The 20,896-nt window shown below is 46.2% G+C and overlaps 1 long non-coding RNA gene across 1 annotated transcript in view; it reads right to left on the reverse strand.

Annotated features, from left to right (window-relative positions):
• The window catches only part of LOC138249147 (uncharacterized), a 78,149-nt gene that overhangs the window by 23,990 nt on the left and 33,263 nt on the right, over nt 1–20,896 (reverse strand). The window contains exons 2-3 of the long non-coding RNA XR_011194749.1: nt 7,197–7,219; nt 6,622–6,743 (exon numbers count right to left, since the gene is read on the reverse strand). This is a non-coding gene — a long non-coding RNA (uncharacterized lncRNA). The remainder of the gene's footprint in view (nt 1–6,621; nt 6,744–7,196; nt 7,220–20,896) is intronic.

A 20,896-nucleotide genomic window follows, 5' to 3' on the forward strand; every position in this document is an offset into this window, starting at 1 on the left:
TGCTCTGTCAGCTTCTGATGCACTGTCTAAGTTCTGCAGACTTCTAAGTAGGGCAGCCCTCTCTTTTTTTCTCTCAAGGTTCATAGGTTTGTTTGCTTTCTATCTGCGTGATCGGGCTTCGCATAGACCCTCATCAGCACAGGGCTGTTGGTCCTGTTCCTGCAACATCAGGTCTCCCATCTGCAGCCACAAATCAGGTATCGCCTTGGCATCTTCCAGTGTGCAGATGCTTCGTGTTTCATTCTGCCAGACAAATTGTAGACAAAAAGGATGGCCCCATTTATACCTAATTCCTTTCTCTCTGAGGGCGTCCGTCACGGGTCGAAGGGCTCTGTGGTGCTGCAAGGTCCTGAAAGAGGCCAAGTTATGCCCTTCAAACTCGACTGTAGTTTGGTCACGAGGTGCCAACAGTATAGCCTCTCTCTGTCGATAGTAATGCAAGCAGGTGAGTATGCCTTGAGCCTATCCTAGGGAGTGAGCATGCTGGCCGACTGGCTCGGTGCGTTCAATCAAGTACAATGTCCTAGTCTTTCAGGGACGGTGCAACATGGCGAAAAAGGCGGATAACAAATTACTCAGGGCTCCCAGACACTGCCCTCAGCGGGGCCCCTTTAATGAGGATATTTGATTGCCTCTACCTATTTTCCAAGTCTTCCAGTTGGTACTGCAATTCCAGATTTTTATCTTGTAGGGCGACAAGTTCCCTCCTGTGGCTACCCAGTTCTTCACGGGCGTCATGCGTCCGTTCCGGCGAGTCCATTCGGTGTCCCAGGTCTCCGACCTCTTGCCTAAGTTCCTTAACTTCTGTCGCTATTTCCTGCTTAACACTGAAGAGTTGCTCCTGGAACACCTTTGTTATTGGAGCATTGTTACTCTCTGAAGGGCCCAGCCCTGTTATTGCGCCCCCTTCCACAACTCGATTTGTAGTGGGATATGGCTTTTTAGAAGAGGTCTTTGCGGAGAGGTCCTTAAGAGGGCCTGCCTTCTTGGAGTGCCTCTGTGAGGCCATGGTAGCGGGGGGAAATGGACTCCGAGGAGGGACCCCAATGCGACCAGATTGCAACAGCCAATTGGCTTAATCCATTGTAGCACCACCGGGCAATCAATTAGCCCCCCCCAGACTCTGCTTGCCCCACTGCTTGCTCCACTGCCACACCTCCAAGCATCAATTTGAGTCCATTGGTGGGGGTCCCCTGCCATCCATAGAAAAGCTGAGAGCAGGCTGGGATCTCCTCCGCACACTTATATGTGGGCTCTGTTATATCATTGCACTTTTAAGGGTCAAAGCCATGGCGCTGAGCTCTTGTTAGCAAGCCTCAGTGTACTCCCAGAGTTGAAAAACCAACAGCATAGGTTCACAACTTTGGGGGTGATCAAGCAGAGGCTTTTCTTTACAAGAACGGACCTCAGTCTTTGCATTAGTTCACTATTATCAAGGCTGATAAGGTCTTGTACGCCAGTAGGTGGCCTATACCTGTCACTACCATAATGAATGGAAGCGGGTGAACTTTAAAGCAGATGAGACACAAATTTCCCGACTGCTATTACATCATAAAAGTGAGAAATTGGGCAATAGAAAAAATGTGTTTTACAGCTGTTTCTGAGGGTCATTCAGAACATATTTCAATGCTTCAAGGGCATGAAGAGAGGTCCTTATCTGACTGAGAAGAGTTTGGATTTGTGTCTTTCCCTATCACACAAATAATTTCAAAGTAACTGGGCCAAACAGTATTTCATTAAGGCACAATGTTCCAAGTAATTGGCTATAAATGCCATAGGGGTTGGCCTCATTTAAACATTCCGTTTCCCTTCACTTCTACAATGTCCGGCATCGGTGGTAGGTTATACTGCCCTTACAAACTCAATTAACTGTAACTGTTAATAAGGCTCGAAGGAAAAGATAATACGTGAAAGAGGATTGATCCAACAAATGCTCTCACTTAATCTGCTCATGAACCTTTAGCAAATATTCCAGCGTCGTAGAATTATGTCATTCTGCGCAGCTGTTGCTAAATCAGTGTTTCAAATGAGAGCTTTAGGCACCGGCGCGTTTTTATTTACAAATTAAGCTCTGTGTCAAATTAAAGACCAACAAAAGTGGATTTAAAATTCACCCACCACTATTTCTTGCTGACTTTCTGGCGATGGGGACAGCTATCAAATCGAGTGTACTTTATATTCTACTGGTGCAGACAACCACAGATGTTGGACATTTCGAGGACTACGAGGAGCTTTAACGTAGGGGCCCTAGTTTGTTAAATTATGCAGTGTTTTCAAGGTTATGTGTCGTCTTGCTTGTTTTGAAGTACTTGGCACTGATTACGTCCTTTTGATTAGTTTACTTTGGTCCTTCTCGCGCGCGAAGGGGAAGAATAATATTATTTTTCAGCTAATTTTCTACTGACTTTTATCATTAAAATGCTGAAAATATACATCTTGACATGCTGCTACCCGGGTCACAAGAAGAGAAAAGTACTCTCGTGCACCATCGAAATTATACAACAACACCAGCAGTAATTCTCTGCAAATTAACATTATGACTACTCAAAATCTTGCAATATGTTATGACGGATCTACATCTTCTGCCACAGTGACAGTGGAAAGTGTGCTGTATTTTTCGTTGCCAAAGCACAGGTTGTCTCTTCCTCAATGTGGCAGTCTCGATCACAGGACGACCTAATTTCGGGGGAGAGACAATCCTTGGTGGAAATTCAGTAAATCACCATAAACGTCAACCACCCAAAGTGCACCTAATGCACTCTCGTAGTGGGGGAAGTTTGCAGCACTGGTACAACTCGGTCTCCTCAAATCCTGGATGGTGCTTTTCCAAATGTTAGGGACACAATTCTGAACTTTTTGTAAAAGTCTGCCACCCTTTCCCTGGAAGTGGTCCAATGCGCCAACACTGCCAAACGTCGTGGTGTGTTCACACTGTAGCTGAGGAGGCTGAACTGCCACTATCATTCACAGTGAGGACCTCATCTTTACAATCCTGATGGCGGAGACACAGATGTTTTAGCTGATAGGACAGTCTCTAAAACGGGTAGCTCAAAATCCACAGGCAAGACTGAATAATCCTTTATTTCTTGGCGGATCGCTTGTTACCGCTGTCTTCTAAACCGGGATCCACTTGCATGAGGTGTTTTCTAAGAGAGACTGGGTGGCTCTTCTGAGAACCCGTACACTTTCAAGCGGCCTTTGCTGACATAGTGTGTCAGAATAGCTACCAAATAGCCCCGTGTTATGTGCAATACCCTTAACTAGTTCTGGACGTGTACCTAATATCACTGAATTCTAGAACTTTTAGTTCAGTTTAGGCCATTGAGTTTGTAGATGTACAAATATTAGCGAAAAAAGGACTGTTGGCCAAAATGTGAGGACTTGCTAAGTTGCACTTCTTTCCTTGGGTCAGACCAGGAGCTACGAGAGAGGACCTGTTGGGGCAGGCACTAAAACTGGGTCTCCAACTCCCCTGCTGCTGGAGTTCTGACCAGAAGTTCATCTACTTGAGTGCACATTTCCAGGGGGCTCCAGGTCTCTTAAAAACCCAGTGAGGTGGTAGGTCAGTCTGGTGAGGTGACACGCCGAGAGAAGGGACTTTACTCCATTGGAATGGGCAGCATTTGACAGTGTATGAGGGCTTTTCAACAGGTGCAGAGGGGTCCCTTTTTTGGCTGGTCAGGGATAGAGGGTGGTGGTGAGTGGACTGCACTTCTGGCACCCACACTGCTATGGGGTCCATCCCCAGCTTCTGTAAGGAGAGACAGTGCTTAGGGGGTGATGGCGTAAGAAAATACACTGCCACGCATCCTCTATTGCTGTGAGCGAGGGAGGTGTTCCAGGGATGCTAGTGCTGCAGGAACCCCTGATTCTTCAATTCCTATGGGCACCTAAGAAGGATGTTCTTTCATAGCAGTATCACAGCAGTGCTGCTTCAGGCAGTTCTCAAACCTGCACCCCCGACGAGGAACAGAACCTGTCCTAAGGCTAAAATATTGCCTTTGAATCGTGTGCAGCTCCTACTTACTCCCCCACCAATGAAGAGTTGGTCATCGCTTTAAATCATACTACAGTTTTAGCACTTCAGTACACTGCACAATGACCTCTGACATTACAACAGTCACACTGATATCAGAGTCACTGATGTGGATTCACCATAGTGCAGGAGTAGCGGAACATTACCCCACCCTGATGATCACGATTGCTGATCATGAACACTTTGACTGCACCATGATGGCTTCATCCCCCATTATCCTTCATTAACCACCTGATTCCTGCTGAGTGGTCAAGGGATGGGCAGGCATGGAAACCAAAGAAGTAAACACCTGAACATCTATATTAGCTGGTACCCATAATTGACGTCTATGGCAGTGACCGATGTTTAATTTGTGCTTGAATAAAGTTATACTGAATTTCTCAGATGAAGACGCTGAATGCTGGACTCTCCATACTCCATAGTACTTCATAGTCCATGAGGGACAAACTTTCCACTCTGCGAAAAGTAGTTCTGAGACTCGATGGATTGCCTATGGATTCCTTAAAATCAAGTTTAAAGGACTGCGCTTATGAGAAATATTCCAGCTAAGGAGTCTTTAAGTCTCAGTCCACCACTGGGTGGGAGTTATTATCCCTCCCCCTGCTCCTAAAATCGCAAATGACGAAGGGATGCTGGCCACTGGGAAAGCAGCACAAACGGCTGACGCGCAACCCAAAATCATGGACATCACAACAACAACTGGACCTGCAGGGTGGCTCGATTTACAGCATAAAGTTACTGTCCACATTCTAGGAGACAATGAAGATAATTACATGATCATTTCTAAAGAATGTATAGTTCTGCTATAAAGCAGGGCAGCACAATCCAAAATTCACAGTCAATCACCTGAGGGCAGATTTGCCATGTCAGAACCAGTGGTTGCAGTGGACCAACCCATCGCCCGATAATGTATGCTTCACTGGGCAAACACAAAATGTGAATGAGAGTTGAACAGACCAATGTCTAAAGAAGGCAGACCAAAAACCCCTCTATGTATGCATGCATTTTTTATTCATTCATTTTTTGGATTACATGAGGCTAGCGAAACAACTAAAGCTGTCTCTAAACCAGGCCTAAGGATGAAATCTGGTAATTTAAGGAAAATTAAACATTGTATTTTTTTAGCAAATCGCAAAATGTTGTTAGGTCCGGGAGAAAATAAGATTATTTATTGAAAAGTAAAAATTGACATTTTGGGACAAAATAAAGTATTTACAAAGTATTTTAATATAATATTTGACTGACAATTTGGTTACAATTCTTGCATATGTTATGGACATCATTTCTGAGGTCACAGAAGGATCTTGCCTGCTGCGATGGCGTTATTTTTTAACAACTAACGTGACGAAATGCAATGAGTTCTAAGGTGATGAACCCTTCTACTGGAGGGATAGCTCTGCAGTCTAATGATGGAGATTTTAAACTTTTCATTACCCAGCTTCTAAACAGATTCTGAGTTGTCCCTTATGGCATATTATTTTCTGGGAAGGAGTTAGAAAGGGAAATTGAAATGAAGATAAGTTTGAAGTGAAGGAAGGGGGTCATGTTGACCTGGATAGCTGAATACGGTGTGCCTGCGGCTGCTCACCTAAAAATCTGCACTCACTTAAGATGCAGGCCAGTGGCTCCTGTGCGAATGCAAACATTACCGCAATAGATTGCACCCACACTGGTCTCTCTGTGACCAGTCTCAGATTTTGACCTGGGCCTTGGGACTCCTCCACAGTATTGTGATCCATCTTTTGATAACAGTTGTAGGAGAACAATTAGCACAAGGGAAAGGAAAGCAAGAGGGCTGTGACCAAGTGTTGGCAGGAGGCCCAGGAAAAACAACAAGTGTTGGTCACGGTAAGGATTGCGTCGTATGTATGAGTCGTAAGGCAAAGTCTTCAAAAGCAACAGAGGAGAAATAGAATATGGAAGACACAAATACAAAACACTGAGGAGAGGTCTATGAGGAATCACTAACAGGAGGCAAAAGAAACGAGGACAACATAGGACGAGTAAAACAAAAGGTGCAAAAGGAGGTGCTTGTGTGGGAGGAAAAGTAAAAAAATTGTCAGTAAAAGGGTATTGGAGGTCATGGAGCATAAACCAATGGTAGGCGAGCAGGCAATGGGACTAAGAAGAGTAGATGAAAGACGTTAAACACCCAAATTGTAGGTACTCTAGTAATGACTTACTGTGTTGTTGACATAACTCCTACTAAAATACTTGGGCGATTCAAATTAACTCGAAACATCATCCATTGCTCGAAATCAGATTACCATTGATAGCAGTAACACCAGTAGTACCATCAATAACAACTATACAAGTAGATTTCCCCTGTATGTGACAAAATATTTCTTGCAGTTTTTAGAGCGAATGTATGTTCAGTGGTTATGGGTCAGAACAAGCTCTTCACTTGCAGCTGCGATAACTATTCCAAGTTAATGACGACCTTTTGTATTCTGGGCAGGTTAGTAGGCATACTAACTCTGGTAATCCCAAGCATGTGCGCCTTATGTCAAGATTATGGACGAAACTAATTGAGATATTCAATAGATGAGCCTAGCTGCACAAAAACATGTTTTAGATTAGTTTACCTGCCCACGTTGATATATTCTGGTGCAAGATGGAATGTCTGCGAGAAAGGTCCTCCACTTTCTTAACTACTTCAGAAGACAACAGCTGTGGAACCTCCTCTGTTGCTACCATATTGTCGCACCTGGGAATGAGATATCTGTTACTTAAACCAACATTAAACCAAAGAAGAAGTCGAAACCAGTAAACGTGACAGAAGAAGCAGTAGACATCACAGGGAGTGAGGGATGGGAATTGGACATAGGTGTAGGGAAAATGAGACAAAAGACAGAGTTCTGGAAAAGGAAGACTGACTGAGATTGGAAGCCTATCATCTGAAACAACAGAGAGAACCAAGATTTTTCTAGGTGGTTGAGGATGTGACAGGAGACAACACTGGTAGATCCGGTGAACGAATCAAAGATCTTCTGTAGTGATGTTTATTCACTGTGAAATAATTCGGAGGCATTTTAGAACCTTATGGAATGAAAAAAAAGTTTGTCCGTTACAAAGAGATGAGTGTCTTGTTACAGATTTGTGTTTTAACAAGAATGTCCACGCAGTTGTATCCCATTAAAATGTGATCAGACATCCTTACCTGCTTAAAATGTCCTTCACATCCTAGAAAGAGAAAGAGACAGACAACTCAGATCAATGTTCTCACCATAGATGGGAACACAAAACTAGCATGAACTTAAGTGTTTATGTTGGTGTGACCAATTAGGTTGTATGGAGAACATAGTCCATAAATGTCAGCAGATAACCGGATGTTTGATTGTCTACAAACAATGTAGTTACAAAGTGTTGACTCTCTTTTTCCCTAATTGCCTTGCCTGCCCTCCTTGGTTGTCCCAGTTATCCCCGCTAAATTCTAGCTGACTCTCCTCTCTTTCCCCCTCCAAGTATGTGGGGACAGAGTAAGTAACTGTTTCCTACTAGCCTCGGTATTGGATTGATTCTGGCATATGCCTGTGTGTGTGTTTGTTCATTTATTTAGGTGTTTGTATGTGTAAATATGTATTACAGTACCTAGATTGTAGTTGAATAAAAGGGTGACTGGTCGATAATATGCAGTGAACGTTTTCTAGTGAAAATGTCAAGATCCTGACCAAAAACTGGTTTTGAGATTGACTAGTTGGGTGTCTCTCTCTTGTTTTTATCAACACCTAAATCACATTTTGATTTGCTCCATTTCAGAATTTGCTAACCGTTTATGTGCAGCATCTCAAGGGCGCTGGAAGTAGGGATCCAGGGGGTGCTTCAGCACCCCCTAAATAACCATACTGGAGTTCAGAATGTGAATGAGCAATAAAAATGTCTTTCAATTGTGTTTTTATCTTGTCACATTTGCCATGCACCCAAAGATAGAGGTCGAATGACAGCCTATGCCTTCTAGCAAATAGCTGCTTATTCTGTTAACATAAGGATTGTTGTTTGGTTTTCTTCCTTTAACTGTAAATTTACAAGATTTTTTAAAGTGATCTATAGGACAGTCTTGTAGGGAATACTAGGAGGGTGAAAGAAAAGTCTGTAGGATGTCCATTTTAACACAAATCAACATTTAAATACCTGCAGAGAACGTGTACGAATATGTCAAAATATATCAGTCTTAAGGACATCGCAAATAAAGTACATTTCTGGTCATTTTGAAGTATGATGAAAACACAGATTTTAGTAGGAGCAAAAAAAATCAAGAAACTTTACTTAGTGATGCACAAATTTTAATTATTTGCAGAAAGAAAATGTCCACGTTATTGTTTGTGGCCTGTAAAGTTTTATCAGTAAACCCACAGGTCTGTGCAGATTTAGTGACAAGGTCAATAGAAACTGTGCAGACTCTAAAAGACAGTGTACTCCTATACTATGCTTTAGTAATATACCTGCAGCTGTGTGCTCCAGAATTCCCCGCCGTGTACATACCACATCCTACGACTCTCCTGCTCCATGGGTGTGGCACATTTGCTGCACCTGTTCCTTGTGTGACAATTACATTTTTCACAATCCATATGACTTCAGTAGTGCAACATTGATGGCAGCACCCCTTCTCTGAAAAGTGCTCCAGCTCCTCTGCATCATCTCTATTTTTAATAGTAGATTGTTTAACTGGCCTGATTTCTAAAATGACTTGTAATGTGCTGCCTCTTCTTGAAGTTGAACACACCACTTTGACTGGCATTGTGGAATGCTACTTTGGATCACGATAAATAATGATTGTTTACTTTGGTGTCACACAAAGGGCAACCAGCGTGCTTTAGGTGGAATGGACGAGGGGAGGGGTTCTTTAAGAGGGCATGGCCTAAAAAGCATAACTAAGAACCTTTTATAAGGGGCATGGCCCATCTAACTAAGTGCATGTCCTAAGAATTCTGGTCTTGAAAAATTAATAAATAAAGACTTACTCAACACTGAATAAACGGAAACTCCAGACAACAAGATATTTAACAGTTTATATGGAACCATTATCCCAGCCATAAGAAATTAACTGAATAAATTAAGGTAAGTAATCTGCATGCTGGCAGTAGGCCTCACTCACAGCAGCAAGATTGCAGGCTAAGACAATAACTGGTGTTACCACAATGATGTGGAACCCAGGGGGACCGTAGCAGAACTTTCAGAATATTACCAAGGCATCACTATCAGCAACGCAAGTTAAGGAGGTGCCTGCAGTGGAAATTATTATCTTTCTTTTTCAGAGAAACAAAGCTTACCTCTATCCCACAGAGCTCATATTCATGTCTCAAAATATATAAAGGAGCATACCATAACATAAGTCCTCCAAAAGCACTTTGGCACCTTGTCAGGGGTATGAAGCTCTGTATAAATGTAATCAAAGCAATGCAAACCATGAGTGAAAGAGAGTGGCAATGGGTGTACTGACAAGGAGTGATACCTGAGGGCAAGTTACAGTAGCACTCATACATTCTTTTTGCTCTTAATTACAGTCACCTCAGTTGATTAAGAATTTACTATAGAAAACAATGTGTAACCCCAAGCCATTGATGCCTGAGCTATATGTTTTTTGTGAGAGTTGAAAGGTTGTACTACTGTTGCAATACAGTATCTTTTCTGCATGGGAGGGAACCTGGTACAATGGCTGCCTTCTGTAAGTGTAGGAAACACCTTTTGCTACCATCATGCTGTGTCTATTGTGTGAAGGATGGAAGCTTGTACTACAGCTGCCTGAGTTATGCCTCTTCTGTAAGGGAGGAAAGGCCGCTTTGCTGCTAATCAATGTATGTCTGTTCTGCGAGGAAGGTTAACTTTCATTGGTGCTTCCAAGCTTTGTACGTGTTCTCTAAGGGTGAGATGCTAGCACTACGGCTGCCTGAGGCATTTCTTCTGTGAAAGAGGAAAGCTTATACTGCTGCTGCCTGAGATGGATCAGTTCTGTGAGAGAGGTAAATAGAGCATTGATGCTGCCCGATTTGTACCTGTTGTGTGTGAGAGGATTGCTTTCAAGGGTTCTCCCCAGTTTCTGTACCAGTTCTGTGATGAGGGAAGTTTGCACTACTACTGCCGTGATGTAGCTGTTAAGTATGGAAGGTGAGCCTGCATTGCTGCTGCCTGGTATGTACCTGTTGTGCAATAGAGATCAGCATGTTTGTATTGTAACTTTTCTGTCAGTGACAGGTGGCTCATGATTTTGGACAGCGGAGCTCCGCCCTTTCGAATATAAAAGCCATGTGGATGGAAAATGAAAAAAAACAATTACCATCCACATTTCCTTTAGGACACAGTGCCTTCTAGTCTGATGTGATGCTTGTAGTTCACTCCCATGGACGTCAGGCAGGCAGTCAGTCTTCCTCAGCACATGCGCTAGTGTGCCAGTACAATGGTTTTGGTTGCACCGTGATTTTTAAGCAGCCTATGGGCTGAGAATACGCCAGTCCTTGCTTGCAATACTTGGAGGTCCTCAGAGACCACCCACTGATGACGTGAATTAGTGTCATATTTCGAAACAGCCCCTGACTTGTTCAATATCAACCCTCCAAAGGCCTTGTGTAAAAAGCCTAAGCTTCAATCCTCTTCTTCTTCTGTTGGTTTCTCCTCTCCCAGCACATGGAATGATGGAAGACAGGAAGTGAACCTTTAACCCTTAAGAGAGAGGGGGAGGTTGGGCTACCATACATCCTCCCAAGTCACAAATTCACTATCACATCAGGGATGGTAGCTCATAAGCATTATAGACTGTCAACTCAAGTAGGTAAACAGATCTGTATCCCAAGTAGGGGTATAACAGGACTCCTACCCTAGCTGGACTTGAGGGACTTCAGTCTGCTGGCCTTTGCCCCACCATGGCTAGCATCCCAGCACTGGAACCATTCACAGTAACTGGCAACCCCCCCACACAGGCCGCTCATTGGGAAATGTGGGTGGAGCTCCTAAAGACCTACTTTGAGGCCTTGGATGTGAGAGATGAGAAACAACCCTTACTGCTGTATCTAGGAGGAGCAGACATCCACAAAATCGCCAAGTCAGTGGCAGAAGCAACCAGCACATATATGACACGCTGAAGTGCTCAATTACCGCACACTTCAAATCCTATGCTAACCCAGACTACGAGCAGTTCCTGTTGTGACAGGCCTGCCAAAGGGCCGAGAAGACGTGGATGTCTTCTACTCAAGATTAAGGAAGGTGGCCAGCACCTGCACTCTGCCAGATGAAGAGGACAAAATCAGGGCTCAGTTTATCCAAGGGTGAGCATCGTCAAAACTCCGTGAGTACATTCTACAGGAACCTAATATGTGCATGAGGGACATCCTCACCTAACGGCGCTCAAAGGAGCTTTCCAAAGCAAGGGCTGCACATATGGAGCAGGCGCCAACCACCCAGATAAAGTCAGAGCCCGTCAATGCAGTACTCATGGAAGCCACCAAGCACAAGACTGACCGCACCCGGCCAAAACCAAGAGACAAACTCTGCAAGAGGTGTGGAGGCACCCTGCCACACCCCAGTGGTTGCCCAGCCAGAGGGAAGGCATGCAGTGCATGTGGCAACCTGAACCATTTCTCAAAAGTCTGCCGCTCCTCGCAAAGGGGTGCCTCAACCACAACAAAGAAGACAGTCAAAGCAGTAACAGCTTTGCCCACCACCTCATCGGACAGCGACATGGACGACGACTCAGAGCAGTCCACGTAGTGAGGGCAGTCGACAAGGGAGAAGTCCACAGCAGTCGACTGCCCACATCCCAAGTAATGGTCGCCGGACACCAAATTCCAGCACTGATAGATACAGGAACCTCGATCAATCTCATGGCCACTGAGGTGTACTATAGCCTACAAAACCCACCACCACTCAAACCCACAAAAGTACAATTGTACACCTTCAGAAACACCCAGCCACTACGGATTGCAGTAGTCTTCACAACAGGTATTGCGCAGAGAGGCACAACACTCACAGCCAAGATATATGTGTCGCAAGAAGGGTCATGGTTCCTGCTCAATTGCCACGCAGCACAGGACCTGGGACTAGTGCACTTTGAGTTCAGCATCCATGCAAGCTGCCTGGAAAGTCATCACCAAAGAATTCGGAACACTCTTCAGTGGCATTGGGTGCCTAAAGAGCCCACCCCTCAAACTAGACATCGACGAGTCCATGAGACCGAACACCCGCAGGCACCGACGAGTGGCTTTCCAACTGCGGCCGAAGGTGGTGCGGGAGCTACAACTCCTAGAGCAAGCAGGCATCATTGAGAGAGTATCGGGCCCCATCCCCTGGGTGTCCCTGATAGTCATTGCAAAGAAGCCCAAGCAGCCAGACACCGTTCGCATCTGCGTGGAAATGCGTCTGCCTAACCAAGTCATCAAGCGGGAGAGACATCTAACCCCGACGATATCTGACATCGTTGGGGAACTCTCCGGCTCGAAGTGGTTCTCCAAGATGGACCTCCGATCTGGTTATCACCAGCTTGTGCTGCACCTTGGCTCCTGTCCCATAACCACCTTCTTCACACACACAGGCCTCTGGAGATACACCCGCCTGAACTTCAGCATCTCCAGCGCAGCCAAGGTAATCCAGGTATCCAAGGTATTCCAGCACACCATCAAACTGTCCTGCAGGTGCTCCCAGGGGTCGTAAATATGAGCGACGACATTCTGTTGTATGCCCCCACTTTGGAGGACCAGATGGCACACCTACAAGACGTGTTTGTAAGGTTGCGCAAACATAGGCTGACCCTACACCTTGAGAAATGCGAATTTCCTGAAGTGGGACATTTGCTTTTTTGGGTACAAGTTCTCAGACCAAGGCATCGACCCAGACCCTGCAAAAGTGAAAGATATTCAAGAGGCCCCCACCCCGACCTCAGTCTTTGGGGTCACAAGCTTCCTGGGCATGGTCACATACTGTGGGCATTTCATGAGGAACTTGTCGGACGTGACCGTCCCACTACGGAATCTGACCAAAACCGACCATCCCTGGGTGTGGGGCAGCGAGCAGGGAGCTGCCTTAGAGAATACGAAAAACACTCTCTCGGCTGACACCACCCTAGCGTACTTTGACCCCCCCAAGATGAGTCCCAACTAGCCGTTGATGCCAGCTCCACTGGCCTGGGTGCGGTTCTGGCCCAGAAACAGGACTGTGGAGTATGGGCTCCCATTGCGTTGGCCAGTTGAACACTGACACCTACGGAGCAGCGTAACTCCCAAATAGAACATAAGGACATCGCCATCCACTGGGGGTGTCAACACTTTCACATCTATTTGTACAGCAAGGAATTCACCGTGGTGACGACCAAAAACCACTCCTTCCCCTCTTCAAAGGGTTGTTGTACAAGCCGCCCCTACAAATCGAAAAATGGATACTACAAGAATTTGATTTCAATGTGGTACCAGCCAGGCACCCGGAATCCTGCGGATTTCCTATCACGCCATGCACGCCCTGCAAACCCCCAAGAGGGTGAAGGGGCTCGCGAAACAGAAGAGTACGTCAAGTTGGTGGTGGAACGAACCAGACCGCTACCAATACCTCTTGCAGAAGTGATGAAGGCCACTAGTCAAGATGACTGTTTACAGATGGCTGTGGAGGCCATTCGATCTGGTGAATGGTGCCCTTTACAACACCTTGCAACGTTCTGTACCACAGAGGCCAAAGCCACCCTACAGGCCCTATTTCAGGTCCAAGGATGGATGTCTACTATGAAGTTCCCCCCTTGTGATGCCTACCTGCCTAAGATAACAGGTGGTCCTATTAGCGCATGGCGCCCACCGGGCAGGGCAAGGTCTGGTTCCCTGGGCTAGACCAAAAAGTGGAGGTAAAAGGGGTGTATCGCCTGTCAAGCAAGTGTTGCGCCAGACCCCCCAACACCAGTCATCACCGAAGATGCTCCCCAAATTCCCTTGGCAGAGGGTCAGCGCCGATTTTGGGAGCCTACCTGATGGGTCCTACATGCTAATAGTGGTGGACGACTACTCCTGGTACCCCGAGGTGGAGCTTGTGCCAACTAGGTCAGCATCCGTGGTCATCCCAAAGAGCGAGAAAATGATGGCCACCCACGGCCTATTTGACAAGATCCGCATGGACAACGGGCCCCCCTTTAACAGCTGGGTGTGGTCCAATGCCTTGATGTCCAGGGACACCAAACACTGTCGGATCACGCCCGTGTGACCCCAGGCAAATGGAGAAGTGGAGAGATTCATCAAAACACTGTCAAAGACTATTCACATCACCATAGCCGAGTCACAGTACATTGAGAGTGCTTTCTACACTTTTCTTTGTGAGTACTGAGTCATACCCCACGCCTCCACGAGAGTCGCCCCAAGCCAGCTGTGCTTTGGGAGAGTGGTAACTGACGTCATCCCTCAGCACCCTCTATGGAACACCCAGTTGGTTTCTCCGAACCGGTCAATGGTACGGAGGTCACGCAACAATGACTAGGCATCACCGAGACGCAGGGCCCAGCATACCTCAATCCGTGTTGGGGACAGGGTACTTGTCAGAGATTGCCACCCCAGAGGGAAGTTCCGGCTGCCCTTCGAAGCTGAGCCATGGACAGTAACCGCCATAAAAGGGACCATGACAACAGCGAGGAGAGGGAAGAACATGTCACGAGGAATGTGTCCCAGTTCAAGAGACTCTCTTTCCCTTTCCTTTCCAGCGAGGTAGGAGATAACCCTCCGAGCGATGGTTTTCAGAGCAACCCTAAAGGAGCTGCCCTCTCACAGGAACCCTGGACAGGTGCATGCTCGGGGCAGGCGCAACATCGGGACTGCTGATGCCGTCAGACCACGCATCCGCTGCCACTTTTGGAGGGCGCTTGGGCCGCCTGGGACAGATTGACCGAGAGTGAAGCCCACCCGACGCCATCCGGGAGGTGGAGAGGTGGGAGATACCATCTGAGGTCCAACCCAGACCCCTCCAGGATGTATGCTGACTTTATGACAGACTAAAGCAGATCCCACTCATGGTGTAGTTTGTACCTTATCTTGATTATGTTCTAATTCTGTTGTGTCTCTCTTGTGAGTTTTTGTTTATTTTAGGTTATTCCTGTTTTGGGGAGGAGTGTAGTGTTCTCAGATGACCAGGAGAGCACACCTGGTAGGCCCTGGAGAAGGGGAGTTCAGTATCACGCCTCCTCCCAATGAGTGTTTAATGGTGGAGGTGCAGTGACATAGAAGGAGGGTATATTATGTAGTGAAAACCCAGGAGCGGGGAGGTTTTTGGATAACAAGTCTGAAGTGGGAAGTAATAAAGAGGTGTGAGCCGTATCACCCCATCACTGCTTCTGGGTCCTCAATTATACCCACCGTCGACTCTACACCACGGACCCCAGGCACCAGAGACACAGGAGCCCCAAGTAAGAAGAAAGACTGCATTGAGGCTGATAACAATAGTAACATATTCTGTGCATTGCAATAAAGCAAACACCAGAAAGAACACATTCATATTGTCATCAGCCTTAATGTGGGTGCAGTTTGCTTTGGGTGCATGACTAGGAAGGACGTTGGCAACATTGTTCATACACCCAAAGCGAACAGCACATTTTTAATACCTCCCATCATCTGGGGTATGTCCACGTGTGGCATTTCCATGTTTTTGGTGCACCTAGGAATGACATTGTTATGCCAATTGTCTGATCTTGGCTAAAGTGTCAGAACCGGTCGAATGTGTCAGACATGCAAGACCCACCACTTTATAGCTATGTCTTGGTCTTTTCACTTTCTTGTGATTCTCCTCACTCCAGAGAGAAAGGCACAGAGACACAAAGGCCCTGATTTATACTTTTTGGGGCAAAACTGCACTAACGCAGTTTTGCACCAAAAAGTTTAGCACCGGCTTGCACCATTGCTGTGCACCAGCCGGGCACCATATTTACGGAATGGTGCGAGCCGGTGCAAAGGGTAGGCTAGTGCAAAAAATAATGATGTTAGTCTGGTGGGGCTGGCGGTAGGGAAGAAGGAGGTTTTGCAACAAAAAATGACGTTAGGCAGGTTAGAGTAAAAAAAATTACTCTAACCTGCCTAGAGACATTTTCTGATGCAAAACCATCCATACCACATGACTCCTGTCTTTGAAAAGACATGAGTCATGCCCATCACCCCACTGGCCAGCACAGGGGACCAGGGTCCCCTGGGCATGGCCATTGCACCCTGTGCCATGTATTGGGGCCCATTTCAGGGCCCCTATGGCCCTTTAAAAATAAAATAAAATACTTACCTGTACTTACCTGGGATGGGGTCCCCCATCCTCTGCTGTCCCTCTGGTGTGGGTGGGGGGGTGCTGGGGCCTGGGGAGGGCACCTGCAGGCTTATTACAAGGTGTTCCACCATGGAAATAGGCCCACAGGTCCCCTAACGCCTGCCCTGACCCAGGTTTTGCACCATTTTTTGACCCCCCTCCCTCCCGTGCACCATTTTTGCATGGGAGTATAAATATGGCGTTAAGGCCATAGAGTCATTTTTTGCACTGGAACGCCTACCTTGCATCTCATTAAGGCAAGGTAGGTTTCCACGTCCAAAAAATTATTTTAACTCCATAAATTTGGCGCTAGAGCTGTATAAATATGGAGTTAGTTTTGCACCGAATTAGAGTAAACAAAAATGACGCTAATTCAATGCAAACAGAGTATAAATATGCCCCGAAATGTCAAATATTGCAAATTGTTCTATTTATTATATTTTTGCAAAATGTGTGGCTTGTAAACATTAACTTTTCATTGAAACATTTTGAATCTGATAAAGTTAATGAGCCTATTAAAAAAAGGAAAACTACAGTTCTCAGAATGCATAATAATGTTAAATGAGAAATCAGCACTAAGTCATCCATTTCACGTCAAAAGGGAGTAACTCATTACTAATAGCATGAAAACGTTTTACAAAAAGCTAAAGTACAATAACAATAATTTTCTTGTGCTCAGGTGGGTGAAAAGCAGAGTAGGCTCTGCAAAGATATTATCCTGTGACCTAAAAAATATGGACTAGTTTAGAAAGCAGTGGCTCAAAGAACTGACGACCTAACTAATCATAAATTGATGTCATTGCACTAAATCTCAAAGAAAACACCGCCAGCTCAAATTTTAGCGAAGCACTATGAATTTCAACTAATCTTCATGAAGCAGAGACTCAGATATCGAGAAGTAGAAATGCAATACAGCAAAAAAGTCGAGGAAAATGACTTCATTTCTACTTAAAATGCATGCCAATAGACCTGATTCATATGGGAGTCTCCCGATTTTTGAAGCACAAAATGGCTTTATTTTGCCTGCATCCCGCCTGAAATTGCATCTTCTTCAATAGAAGCCAATGGGAAAATAAATCCTCCCGATTATTTTGTTTAAAGTCTCCCCATTATCTCTTCTTAAATGTGGCATGTTTGTAAAAGTAACTGATTTGATTTTAATCGACTGCCACAAGCCAGGTGTTTTGCTTCTCTTCTGCATTGTCTTTCCTCCCCCCATGCCCCGGCACTGTCCCATATTATGTCTTCTGTGTTCTCCTTTTCCCTTTGCTGGCTTCAGTGACAGCTGTCCGTTTTCTTGGAAGATTGTAATCTCTTGTGCTCGGTGCTTCTCGTGTCTCCATCATATTATTGTTTCGTTTTGCTCCACCTCACTACAGTGCCTCTTGTGGCTCTCTCCTTCTCTCCCTTCCTCCTTGCTCCAGCATCTTTCGAAAAGACACACTGTACAGATATTGAACTAATACATTGTCTGTTAGCTAGTATTTTTTTTGCCTACCTCACTCCAACGTGTGTCCCACTCTTTCTCCTTCATGTAGCTGTTCTGTCTTCAAATCTCTCCAAGTAGACTCGCCTTCTACTCTCCCTTCTCCCTGGCACCCTCCTCTTTCTGCTATTTATGTTTTCCCCATCTCCAGGTGTCTCTGTCTCTTCCTTCTACTTCATCTCAATTCGGTGTTCTTGTATTCAAAAAATGTATTTTCTCCTTTCCTCAGAATTATCTTTTTCGTGTCCCCGGTGTACTCTTCTTTTTGTCTCGACTGAGGGACACTCAGAAATCCCCAGGCTGCTGACAGGGGATCCTGCCTTTTACACACCGTGTCCTGTCTCTGGAAAGGAGGGGCTTGGTAAGAGTGGGGAGTGGGGAGAATCATGAGAAGAGATAACAAGCATTTGCAATGCGTCTCGCATTTACTCGAGTTAAAGCTATTAGCGTTGTAAACTCCTAACCAGACTTTTTTTGCCATATAAACTGGAAATGAAAAGTAAAATAGTTTCACATTAGCGAGCGGACGGCCGCCATGACATAGCAAACACACAAAAGGAAACAGCAGTTCGCTCGCAGTGAAACTTATGGGCAAAAGTGCAATTATCCATGTGACCGGCAAAAGTGCAAATATCCATGTAACAGGGTTGATGTCATGCAAAGCGCTCTACCAATGTCCAGCGAGATTGCCCTGCCTGTGAAATAAAGAGAAAAAATAGTGCAGAAACTATACGGAAAACATGGAGCCTCGTATGTTTTCTGTAGTTGGCCGGTGCGCTTGAGGCGGGCTAAACACAGGAAAAAGGCAAGGCGTATGCATGCCTTTCACTAATTAAATCAAGCTAATTTTAAAAGGCAAGCCCACTAACCAACCATAGGCACGGTTAAAAGCCCAAAGAGAGATTACACCAGGGACAGAGCGCTTTGCGCTCCACCCTAAAAATCAAGCATGGCTCTATTACTAACAAGGCTAGCAACACAAAACCACAAATCTTGTGGCTTACCACATCACAATGTGTTAGCACAACCAAATATTCAGCGCAACAAGATGAATCTGACTGCTGAACATAATAAAACTCACTAAAAAACTCCCAGCAAGCAATGTAATAGGCCATGTTAGAAATGGGGTCTTTGGTTGGCATTCAGGTTACCCCCTGTCCAAGCAAGGACCCTCACTCTAGTCAGGGTAAGTCACACACAATCCAAATTATCCTGTGCCCACCCTCTGGTAGCTTGGCACTGAGCAGTCAGGCTTAACTTAGAAGGCAATGTGTAAAATATTTGTGCAATAAATCATACAATAACACAATATAGCACCACAAAAATACACAACAGAGTGTTTAGAAAAACATATAATATTTATCTGGATATTTGCAGGTCAAAACGATCAAAGATGTAATAAGTAAATGTAGAGATATCACTGAAAAGTGATATAAAGTGTCTTAAGTCTTTTTAAAGCAAACAAAGGGGGTCATTCTGACCCTGGCGGCCGGTGACCGCCAGGGTCACCGACCACGGGAGCACCGCCAACAGGCTGGCGGTGCTCCCTCGAGCATTCTGACCGCGGCGGTTCAGCCGCGGTCAGAAGCGGAAAGTCGGCGGTCTCCCGCCGACTTTCCGCAGCTCGGGGGAATCCTCCATGACGGCGGAGCGCGCTCCGCCGCCATGGGGATTCAGACACCCCCTACCGCCATCCTGTTCATGTCGGGAAACCCGCCATGAACAGGATGGCGGTAGGGGGTGCCGCGGGGCCCCTGGGGGCCCCTGCAGTGCCCATGCCAATGGCATGGGCACTGCAGGGGCCCCCGTAAGAGGGCCCCGCAAAGTATTTCAGTGTCTGCTATGCAGACACTGAAATACGTGACGGGTGCCACTGCACCCGTCGCACCTTCCCACTACGCCGGCTCAATTCTGAGCCGGCGTCCTCGTGGGAAGGTTGATTTGCCCTGGGCCTTTTGGCGGCCGCCCGCCAGCCCAGGGCAAATCTCAGAATCACTGCAGCGGTCTTTCGACCGCGGTGCGGTGTTCTGACGGGGTTACTTTGGCGGGCGGCCTCCGCCGCCCGCCAAAGTAAGAATGAGCCCCCAAGTCTCTTTTAGCACAAAGTACCTGGTTCGCGTGAAAAAATCTCTGCAATGGGCCTCAGAGGAGGAGAAGCGTGGAAACAAATGAGGTGTGCGTCAATTTCTCGGGCTGCACACTGTGATGCGTTGTTTAGTTTCTACGCAGGGACGGCTGTGCGTCGATTTCCGGTGCTCGGTCGTGGATCCTCTTCAGGTTGCAGAGTTTTCCGACGCCCCAGGGTCTGTGCATGGAATCCTGGGCTTGTAGAGCGAAGCCACAAGCTCTGCGTCGTTCCGGTTTGCCGTGCGGTTAATTTTTCACCACAGGGCAGGCTGTGCGTCGTTTTTGGCAAGCTGTGCATCGAATTTGCGCCACACAAGGAGTCCAGTTGCAGAGAGAAGTCTTTATGGTCCTGAGACTTCAGGGAACGGGAGGCAAGCTCTATCCAAGCCCTTAGAGAGCACTTCTTCACCACAGCCAGGGAGCAGCTAGGCAGCAGGGAAACAGCAAGGCAGCAGTCCTTCACAGAAAGTAGTCAGGTGAGTCCTTTGGGCAGCCAGGCAGTTCTTCCTGGCAGGATGCAGGTTCTGGTTACAAGTTTCTTCTCCAGGAAGTGTCTGAGTTGGAAGGGGCAGAGGCCCTGTTTATATACCCAAATGTGCCTTTGAAGTGGGGGAGACTTCAAAGAGTGGCTTAGAAGTGCACCAGGTCCCCTTTCAGTTCAATCCTGTCTGCCAGGATCCCAATAGGGGGTGTAGCAGTCCTTTGTGTGAGAGCAGGCCCTCCACCCTCCCAGCCCAGGAAGACCCATTGAAAATGCAGATGTATGCAAGTGAGGCTGAGTATCCTGTGTCTGAGGTGTGTCTGAGTGACTGCACAAGGAGCTGTCAACTAAACCCAGCCAGACGTGGATTGTAAGGCACAGAAAGATTTAAGAGCAGAGAAATGCTCACTTTCTAAAAGTGACATTTCTAAAATAGTAATATTAAATCCAACTTCACCAGTCAGCAGGATTTTATATCACCATTCTGGCCATACTAAATATGACCTTCCTACTCCTTTCAGATCAGCAG

Source organism: Pleurodeles waltl, chromosome 8, assembly GCF_031143425.1.
Source record: "Pleurodeles waltl isolate 20211129_DDA chromosome 8, aPleWal1.hap1.20221129, whole genome shotgun sequence".
Lineage (NCBI taxonomy): Eukaryota > Metazoa > Chordata > Amphibia > Caudata > Salamandridae > Pleurodeles > Pleurodeles waltl.